Source organism: Papio anubis, chromosome X (assembly GCF_008728515.1).
Source record: "Papio anubis isolate 15944 chromosome X, Panubis1.0, whole genome shotgun sequence".
NCBI classification, from domain to species: Eukaryota; Metazoa; Chordata; class Mammalia; order Primates; family Cercopithecidae; genus Papio; species Papio anubis.
The window spans coordinates 98773287-98782908 of NC_044996.1; the positions used below are offsets into that span (position 1 = coordinate 98773287).

Consider the following 9622-nt stretch of genomic DNA (forward strand, 5'->3'; position numbering starts at 1 on the left):
GGCCAGGCATGGTGCCTCATGCCTGTAATCCCAGCACTTTGGGAGGCCGAGGCAGGCAGATCACGAGGTCAGGAGATCGAGGCCATCCTGGCTAACACAGTGAAACCCCGTCTCTACTAAAAATACAAAAAAAATTAGCCGGGCCTGGTGGCAGGCACCTGTAGTCCCAGCTACTCGGGAGGCTGAGGCAGGAGAATGGCGTGAACCCGGGAGGTAGAGCTTGCAGTGAGTCGAGATCGGGCCACTCACTCCAGCCTGGGTGACAGAGCGAGACTCCGTCTCAAAAAAAAAAAAAAAAAATTGTAGGGTCTTGCTATGTTGCCCAGGCTGGTCTTGGATGCCTGGCCTCAAGCAATCCTCTTGCCTCATCCTCCCAAATTGCTGGGATTACAGGCTTGAGCCACTGCACTGGGTCCTGAGACCACATTTCTCATAAGCTCCGGGGTGCTTCTGATGCTCCTGGTCTGAGGACCACACTTAGCATAGAAAGATGCTACACCTTCCTGCTTTAACTGAGCTGACCCACCAAATTGTGAGAAATAATAGATGTAAGTTTTAGGGGTTTGCTATGTAGCAAAAGCTAGCTGATACAAAGAACGTGTGAGGGCTGAGATGAAATGTTTTGGAGAAGCAAAGGAAAGAGCAGCAGCACTCTAGTGCCCCCAACCCCACTGAGACATTTTCCCTAGGCTAGGAGGGGTGGGCAAAGGGAGAGAGAAGTCTATGGATCCTGCAGCCCAGAGCACCTGAACTCCTTCCTGGCGATGTGTCAGGGCAGAGCAAGAGTCAAAGAGAAGTGGCCACATAGTTCAGCTTGACAGAGATGATCAGGGGCACTGTGCTAAACCTTTCTGGGCCCTAGGCACAGCTTGGAAGCAGCAGAAGGGTCAAGTGACAGTGACGGAGACATTTCAGGGCAACTAGGTGAGCCAAAACCCAATGATTCTAAGACCCCAGATCAAGAGTACAACCTTGGGAGTAGAGGAACCCTGGGAATTAATAAGGTCAATCAGTGGTCTGTCATCCTAGCAGAAGGAAAACTCAATCTGAATTAAAGTTGTTTTCTATTAAGTGATTTCTATCACACCTAAGTTACTAGATCTGCTATCCGTTTTTCACAATAGAGTAGGCCCTGGTCCCTCCTATCAATCACCATTTCTCCTCCCTATTCAACTATACCCTGTCAACCAGATTATTTCCACTGATGTGAAAATTAAACAGTTTGGTCTCTTTCTCTGTTTCTTCCTCTGTCTTTAAAGTCCCATTGATTTGCATCCTCCTTTAGCATAGCTGCTGCTAACACATACAGTACCGTTGTGGGAATCAGAAGGTGCCCCCTCCGGACAGATGAATTGCAAGGGGGCTGACCCCATTTAAATAAGTACCCCTTCCTTCAGGCCACAGCCCCAGTCCAAAGTTCACAGCTTGAAGGCAGAACCTGGTCAGATTCCAGCCTGCTCTTGCATCTTTCTGCCAGGCACCCTCACCCTGCCCTTCTCCTACCCTTGTCCTGTTGCCACTAGTTTCTCTGCCCACTCCTCACAGCCCAACTTCTTAGTAGAGCTGTCTATACTAGTTCTCTCTGTGCTCTCATCTCCTACTCATTCTGTGGTAGGCCAGGTCTCCCTAACAACTGTTTCAGCACTGACTGAGTGGTTAATTATTAAAAGCTGAGAGAGCCAGTGCCCTGATACAAAGGCTGGAAGGTAACAAAACACACCAAGAATTTTGCCTAGGTCTTTCCTGGGCCTTGAAGCGTGACGAGAGAAGGAAGGAGTTTTTAACAGGACCCATTTAAGATTAAACAAGTTTCTCTGGGCACAGTGGTTCATGCCTATAATCCCAGCACTTTGGAAGGCCGAGGCAGGCAGATCACTTGAGGTCAGGAGTTTGAGACCAGCTTGGCCAACATGGTGAAAACCCGTCTCTACTAAAAATACAAAAATTAGCTGGGCGTGGCATGCACCTGTAATCCCAGCTACTTGGGAGGCTGAGGCAGGAGAATCGCTTGTTGCAGTGAGCCGAGATTGAGCCACTGCACTCCAGCCTGGGCAACAGAGTGAGACTCTGTCTCAAAAAAATAAAATTAAATTTTAAAAGATTAAACACGTTTTATTAGGGGTCTGAAGGAACTCCCCAAACCTCCATGATTTAGCAGGAGATAAGATAAGGGTAATCACCCTAGCACCTGGATCCATTTGGATTAAGTAAATTTACTGAGGCTCCAGAGGAAGGTCTTCAGGACTCAGATCTTAATTATAGATTAGAAGTTAATCACCTATGTCTTTAGATGAATGCACACTTACACATAGACATATAGCTTAGGAGGTACGTAAGCTCTGGAAAACTTTGTAATTTTGAGTTGGTCTGGTGATAATTTCCAGGCTTTCTCCCTATACCCAGTTACAGAAATAAAAACTCTCTTCTTTCCCAGTTCACTTGCATCTTGTAATCGGGCTGAGACCCTCGGTTTGGTCTAGGAACAATTCCTCAGCACACTCCAATCTGAGTTCTGCCCCCATATTGCCACATCATCAGCTCTTTCGAAGCTTATCAATGGCTTCCGTGGGGTTTTTTTTTTTTTTTTAAATTGAGTTTAGCTAGGATCACAGACTCACACCACCACTCCCAGCTAACTTTTTTATGTTTAATTTGTGTAGATACGGGGTCTTCCTATGTATTCCAGGCTGGTCTCCAACTCCGGGGCTCAAGTAATCCTCCTATGTTGGCCTCTCAAAGTGCTGGGATAACAAATGTGAGCCACCATGCCTGGTGCCATGTTACTGAATCCAGGACACTTTCATGGCTCACCTTACTTGACCTTTCAATAACATTTTTAACTGACACATTGTTAAGTGTACATATGTATCAATAACATTTAACACTGTTGACAGCTCCCACCTTCAAACCATCTCTTCTGCTAACTTCTGTGACATCACATGTGAACCGTTCTCCTCCTAGTTCATAGCTGCACCTTCGGAGCATAGCATTTGGGAGACTGACCTTTGGAGTGAGGCCACCCAAGTTCATAGGCCAGCTCCACCACTTCCAGCTCTATGGCCTTGGGCAAGTAAGTTAACCTCTCTGTGCCTCATTTATCAGACATTAGTTCTAGTAGTACCTATCCTGCCCTATCCTTCAGGGTTGTTGTAAGAATTCAGTTACATATATATATATGCAGTCATGTGCCACCTGATGTTTTGTCAATGATGAGCTGCATATACAAGGGAGGTCCCATAAGATTCTAATACCTTATTTTTATTGTACCTTTTCTATGTTTAGATGATATGTTTAGATGCACAAATACCATCTCGTGTTACAACTGTCTACAGTATTCAGTACAGTAGCATGCTGTACATATAGCCTAGATGTGTGATAGGCTATCCCATCTAGGTTTGTGTAAGTACACTTTATGATGTTTGCACAATGATGAAATTGCCTAACAGCACATTCCTTGGAATGCATCCCCATCATTAAGCAGTGCATGACTGGATGTGGGGTGTGTATGTGTGTATCCAGAGCAGTGCATCCCATAGAGTAAGCTTTAAGTCTTATGAGTCGGTACCATTGTTGCTGCTGTGGGAAGCTGATTCCCCAGGCCCTCTTCCTTTTCACTCTATGATCTCTTCAGTGACTCCAAATTGACATTTCCAGCCCAGGCCTCTCCTTGGGGCTCCACACCTAAAAGTCCAGGTTGCCCACTTGACATTCCCTCTTGGTTGCCTCAATGTCATATCAATTTTAATATGTGAATGACAAAACCATCTATTCTATTATGCAGTCAGAAACTTAGGAGCCGTTCTGGGTATCTCCCTCTTCCTCAGTCCTTCTTTTTCAATCCAATCTATCACCAAGTCAGGTTGGTTTTACCTCCTGAATGTCCTTTCAAATCGTTCACTTATCTTCATTGCCATTGCTACTACCTTAGCTCAGAGGACCAACCGTCCCCTAGAACACTGTAAAAACTGCCTAGCCAGTCTCTGTTTCTATTTTGCCCTCTTTTAATTTTTTTTTTTTTTGAGACTGGGACTTACTCTGTCGCCGAGCATAGAGTACAGTGGTGTGATCTTAGCTCACTGAAACCTCTGCCTCTTGGGCTCAAGTGATCCTCTCTCCTCAGCCTCCCAAGTAGCTGGGATTACAGGCGCGCACCACCACGCCTGGCTACTTTTTTTTGTAGAGATGGGATTTCGCCATGTTGCCCAGGCTGGTCTTGAACTCCTGCCTGCTTCAACCTCCCAAAGTGTTGAGATTAGAGGCGTGAGCCACTGCACCTGGCCTAATTTTTAATCAGTGATATATTTTGGTCATGCCATTTCTCTGCTCAGAATCTGTCTTGGCTTCCAATTGGTCTTTGGATAATGATGCTAATCATTAAGGTTTGAAAATTATGTTGTTAGAGGTCTTGAATGCCAGACCTTATCATGGTGTCAAGCACACAGTAGGTGCTCAATAAGCATTTGTTGTCTGATTGACTGCTGGGAAGAAGCACTTTTACATTTGAGCTTTGATAGCAAACTACTGATGATTTGTGTTGAGGGAGTAAGTAACGTTAGCAGATATGACTTTCCAAAAATAGTCTTGCTGGGATCCCATGGATTGGGATTGAGAGAGGAAGACCTATTGGGACAGAAAGAAAGAGCAGAGAATTTGAAATAGATGGCAGTTGGAAAGAAAAAGATGGATAGAGATTGGGAAGGCAGAATCTGTCTGCTTGGCTGAGAAAAAAATAAGACTCAGATTTTAGACTGAGAAAAAGAAAAAACGGATTTCTTTTGATTCGTTTATTCTGCTATTCTCTCTCTCTCTCTCTCTCTCTCTCTGTCTCTCGCTCACTCTCGCTCTCTCTCTTTCTCCTTCTCTCTCTCTCTCTGACAGGATCTTGCTCTGTCACCCAGGCTGGAGTGCACGGGTGTGACCATGGCTCACTAAAGCCTCGACCTCCCAGGCTCAAAGGATCTTCTCACCTCAGCCTCCTGAGTAGCTGAGACCACAGGTGTGTGTCACCAAGCCTGGCTAATTTTTTAATATTTTATGGAGATGAGGTCTCACTCTGTTGCCCAGGCTGGTCTCAAACTCCTAAGCTCAAGCGCTTCTCCTGCCTTGGCCTCTCAAAGCGCGGGGATTACAGGTGTGAGCCACTGCTCCTGGCCAGCATGCCTTCTAAGGATTTTCACAGTCTGGCTCTAATCTACCTCTACAATCTCCTTTTCTGTTTTTCATCAGGTTTCCAACATTATAAACAGAGGTGCTAAAATCACATCTTTACTACTTTCGAAACAATGGACCTAGAGACCAGACTTTTTCTTATGTATTCAAATATTTATTCAAAAATATGTATCAAGTGCAATCATGTATCTGGGGTTGTGCTGGGCAGAGGAGGTACACAATGAGCAAAACAGTCCCTGACCCTGTTGTCCCTTCCAGCCTGAGAGAGGAGACCAACTTTAACCAAATCAATCTCCTAATGTGTGAATAACCCCAAACTGAACCAAGTGCTTGAAGGAGAGGAGCACAGTTCTGTGAGAATGTATAACATAAAGGTCTGCCCCAGGGCTGGGCACAGTGGCTCACACCTGTAATCCCAGCACGTTGGGAGGCCGAGGCGGGTGGATCACTTGAGGTCAGGAGTTCGAGACCAGGCTGGCCAAGATGGTGAAACCCTGTCTCTACTAAAAAATACAAATTAGCCAGGTGTGGTGGCAAGCGCCTGTAGTCCCAGCTACTCGGGAGGCTGAGGCAGGAGAACTGCTTCAACCTGGGAGGTGGAGGTTGCAGTGAGCTGAGATTGTGCCACTGCACTCCAGACTAGGCAACAGAGCGAGACTCAAAAAAAATCTGCCCAGACACACAAACTCTCTCTCTCTCTCTGTCTCTGTCTCTCTCTCTCTCACTCCATCTCTCTCTCTCTGTCTTCTCTCTGTCTCTGTGTGTGTGTGTGTGTGTGTGTGTGTGTGTGTGTGTGTGTGTGTATGTGAGTAGTAGTAGTAGTAGTAGCAGTAGTAGTAGTGGTAAAGACTTCCCACAAGGGATGCTTGAGCAGAGAGCTGAAGGTGGAGAAGGACCTGATTGAATGAAGTGGAAATGGAACATGATGGGTTCAAGAAACTTAGACCATGTAGCTATTCTTGCATATTTATTTTTTCATATGAACTTTAGTATCAACTTGTTTAGGTCCAGAATAAAAGCTTATTGGTATTCTTACTGAGAGTTGGTAAGTTTATAACATAACATAGGAAGGAGAATTGACATCTCCATGATATTGACTTGACCTATCTGTGAGAGCCACCATTCAGCCCAGTACATCATGTAAGATAACATAAACAGAGGTTCCAAGGATCAGGACATGGATATCTTTAGGGGCCATTATCCTTCTCACCACAAGCACTATTTACAATAATACCAAAGAAGGCCAGGTGCAGCAGCTCACGCCTGTAATCCCAGCGCTTTGGGAGGCAAGGCAGCCGATTACTTGCGGTCAGGAATTTGAGACCTGGGCAACATGGTGAAATCCTGTCTCTACTAAAAATACAAAAATTAACCGGGCGTGGTGGCACACACCTGTAATCCCAGCTACTCCGGAGGCCGAGGCACAAGAACGCTTAAATCCAGGAAGCAGAGGTTGCAGTGAGCTGAGGTCGTGCCACCGCACTCCAGCCTGGGGAAGAGAGCGAGACTCAATCTAAAAAGAAAAGAAAATAGAAATAATACCAGAGAAATGAAATACTTAGGTGTAAATTTAACAAATATGTCCTAGATCTATGTGCTGAAAACTACAAAACAATGATGAAGGAAATAAAAGAGAGCTAAATATATGGAGATTTAGAAATGTCTGGAGCACTGTGTTCATGGATTGGAAGACTCAATATTGTTAAGATGTCAATACTCTAAAAATTTATCTATAGATTCAACACAATTCCAGTCCAAATCCCAGCAGGATTCTTTGTAGATATCAGCATAGTGACTCTAAAATTTACATGGAGAGGCAAAGAAATTAGAATATTCAAAACAGTTTTTAAAAATAAGAACACAATTGGAAGATTCATGCTACTTAAATTTGAGACTTACTATAAAGCCACAGTAATCAAGACAGTGTGGTATTGGTGCAAGGATGGATACATAGGTCAATGTAATAGAATATAGAGTGCAGAAATTTGCCCATAGTTTTTACAAAAATTCACTTAAAATCAATCATAGACCTGGCTGGGCCTGGTGGCTCATACCTGTAATCCCAGCACTTTGGGAGGCCAAGGCAGGTGGATTGCTTGAATCCAGGAGTTTGAGACCAGTCGGGGCAACATGGTGAAACTCTATCTCTACAAAAAATAAAATTAAAAAAAAAAAAATAGCTGGGCATGGTGGCACATGCCTGGGAGCTACTTGGGAGGTTGAGGTGGGAGGATGGCTTGAGCCCGGGAGGGGGAGGTTGCAGTCAGCAGTGATCGCACCACTGCACTCCAGCCTGGGTGACAGAGCGACACTCTGTCTAAAAAAATAAATAAATAAATAAATAAATAAAAATCAATCATAGACCTAAATGTAAGATGTATAACTTTTAGAAGAAAACACAGAAGAAAGTCTTTGTTTTCTGGAGTTAGGCCAATAATTCTTAGATATGACACCAAAAGCACTATCCGTAACAGAAAAATTTGATAAGTTGGACTTCATGAAAATTATGAGCCGTTGCTCAACAAAAGATGTTAAGAGGATGAAAATACAACATACTGGGAGAAAATATTTATAAATAACATATCTAACAAAGGACTTGTATCCAGAATATACAACGAGCTCTTGAAACAATAAGGAAACAAACAATCCAATATAAAAATGGGCAAGAAACTGTGGAAGCAGACAAAGAACCAGTAGGTGAAGATAAAGGCATCAAAGCATATAAGGAATCTGCAAAGCAGACACTGGCTCCAGCAGCAAGTGTAACTGGCAGCAGGAGATGGCCAAGAGCACCCAGGGAAAAGGCCCAAGCCCTAGAAGACCTGGCCGGCTTCAAAGACCCAGTACCAGGTTATACTGAAGAATCAATGACTCATGACAAAACCACCAAAATACCCTACAAATCACCACCAGAACTAGTAGACACTGCAACAAGCTCAAAGAGATGGCCCAGGGCTTGTGGCCAGAAAGTAGAAGTGAAAGAAGAGCTGTTAGCAGTTGGCACGCTCACACAAACATCAGGGGAGACCACGCACACCAACAAAGAACCAGCAGGTGGGGGCAAAGGCATGAAAGCATTTAAGCAACCCCCAAAGCAGAAGCTGAACCCAGAAAATGTAACTGGCAGCAGGAGATGGCCAAGAGTGCCTAAGGAAAAGGCCCAACCCCTGGAAGATCTGGCCAGCTTCCAAGAGCTCTCGCAAACACCAGGCCACACTGAGGAACTGGCAAATGGTGCTGATAGCTTTACAAGCACTCCAAAGCCAGCACCTGACAGTGGAAAACCTCTAAAAATATCCAGAAGAGTTCTTCAGGCCCCTAAAGTAGAACCCATGGGAGACCCGGTAGGCACCAGAGACCCTGTAAAATCACAAAGCAAAAGCAACACCTCCCTGTCCCCACTGCCCTTCAAGAGGGGATATGGAAAAGATGGAAGTGTCATAGGAACCAAGAGGCCGCACTGCATGCCTGCACCAGAGGAAATCATAGAGGAGCTGCCAGGCAGCAAGAAGCAGAGGGTTGCTCCCAGGGTGAGAGGCAAATCACCCTTGCTCATCATGAAGAGAAGTCTGAGGACTTCTGCAAAAAGAATTGAACCTGCAGAAGATCTGAACAGCAATAACATGAAAACCAACAAAGAGTAATACGAATTACAAAACTCAGTCCCTGAAAATAAGGGAATGTCCCTGCCCTCCAGACGCCAAAATAAGACTGATGTAGAACAGAAAATAACTGAGGTAATTGTATTAGCAGAAAGAATTCCAATAAACTGAAATGAAAAGAAGCCCATGAAGACCTCTCAAGACATGGACATTCAAAATCCAGATGATGGAGCCCAGAAACCTATACCTAGGGGCAACATCAGTGAAAACAAAAGGTGCTTGAGGTCTGTTAGAAAGAATAAGAGCTCCCAGCCTAAAGTGGCAGAGGAGAGCAGAGGGCAGAAGAGTAGCGGGGGGTTCTCATGTAGAATCAGGAAGGGAAAAGAGAAGCAGGAAATTCAGACTCCATGTGTTTGAGATCAAGAAAGATGAAAAGCCAGTCTGCAGCGAGCACTTTGGAGAGTGAATCTGCACAGAGTAACGTGGAATGTCAAGAGGCGTGCAGAAAATCCAAAGAAGACTGAGGGCTGGGCGCAGTGGCTCATGCCTGTAATCCCAGCACTTTAGGAGGCTGAGGCGGGCGGATCACGAGGTCAGGAGATCGAGACCATCCTGGCTAACATGGTGAAACCGCGTCTCTACTAAAAATACAAAAAATTAGCTGGGCGTGGTGGCGGGCACCTGTAGTCCCAGCTACTCGGGAGGCTGAGGCAGGAGAATGGCGTGAACCCGGGAGGCGGAGCTTGCAGTGAGCCAAGATCACGCCACCGCACTCCAGCCTGGGCAACAGAGCAAGACTCCGTCTCAAAAAAAAAAAAAAAAAAGGCTGAGGACATTGTGTGCGTCAAGAA

The 9622-nt window shown here is 45.1% G+C and overlaps 1 pseudogene; it reads left to right on the top strand.

The window, feature by feature from the left end:
- Nucleotides 1-7991: 7991 nt before the first annotated feature.
- LOC101011090 lies at nucleotides 7992-9188 on the top strand (annotated as a pseudogene).
- Nucleotides 9189-9622: the final 434 nt, after the last annotated feature.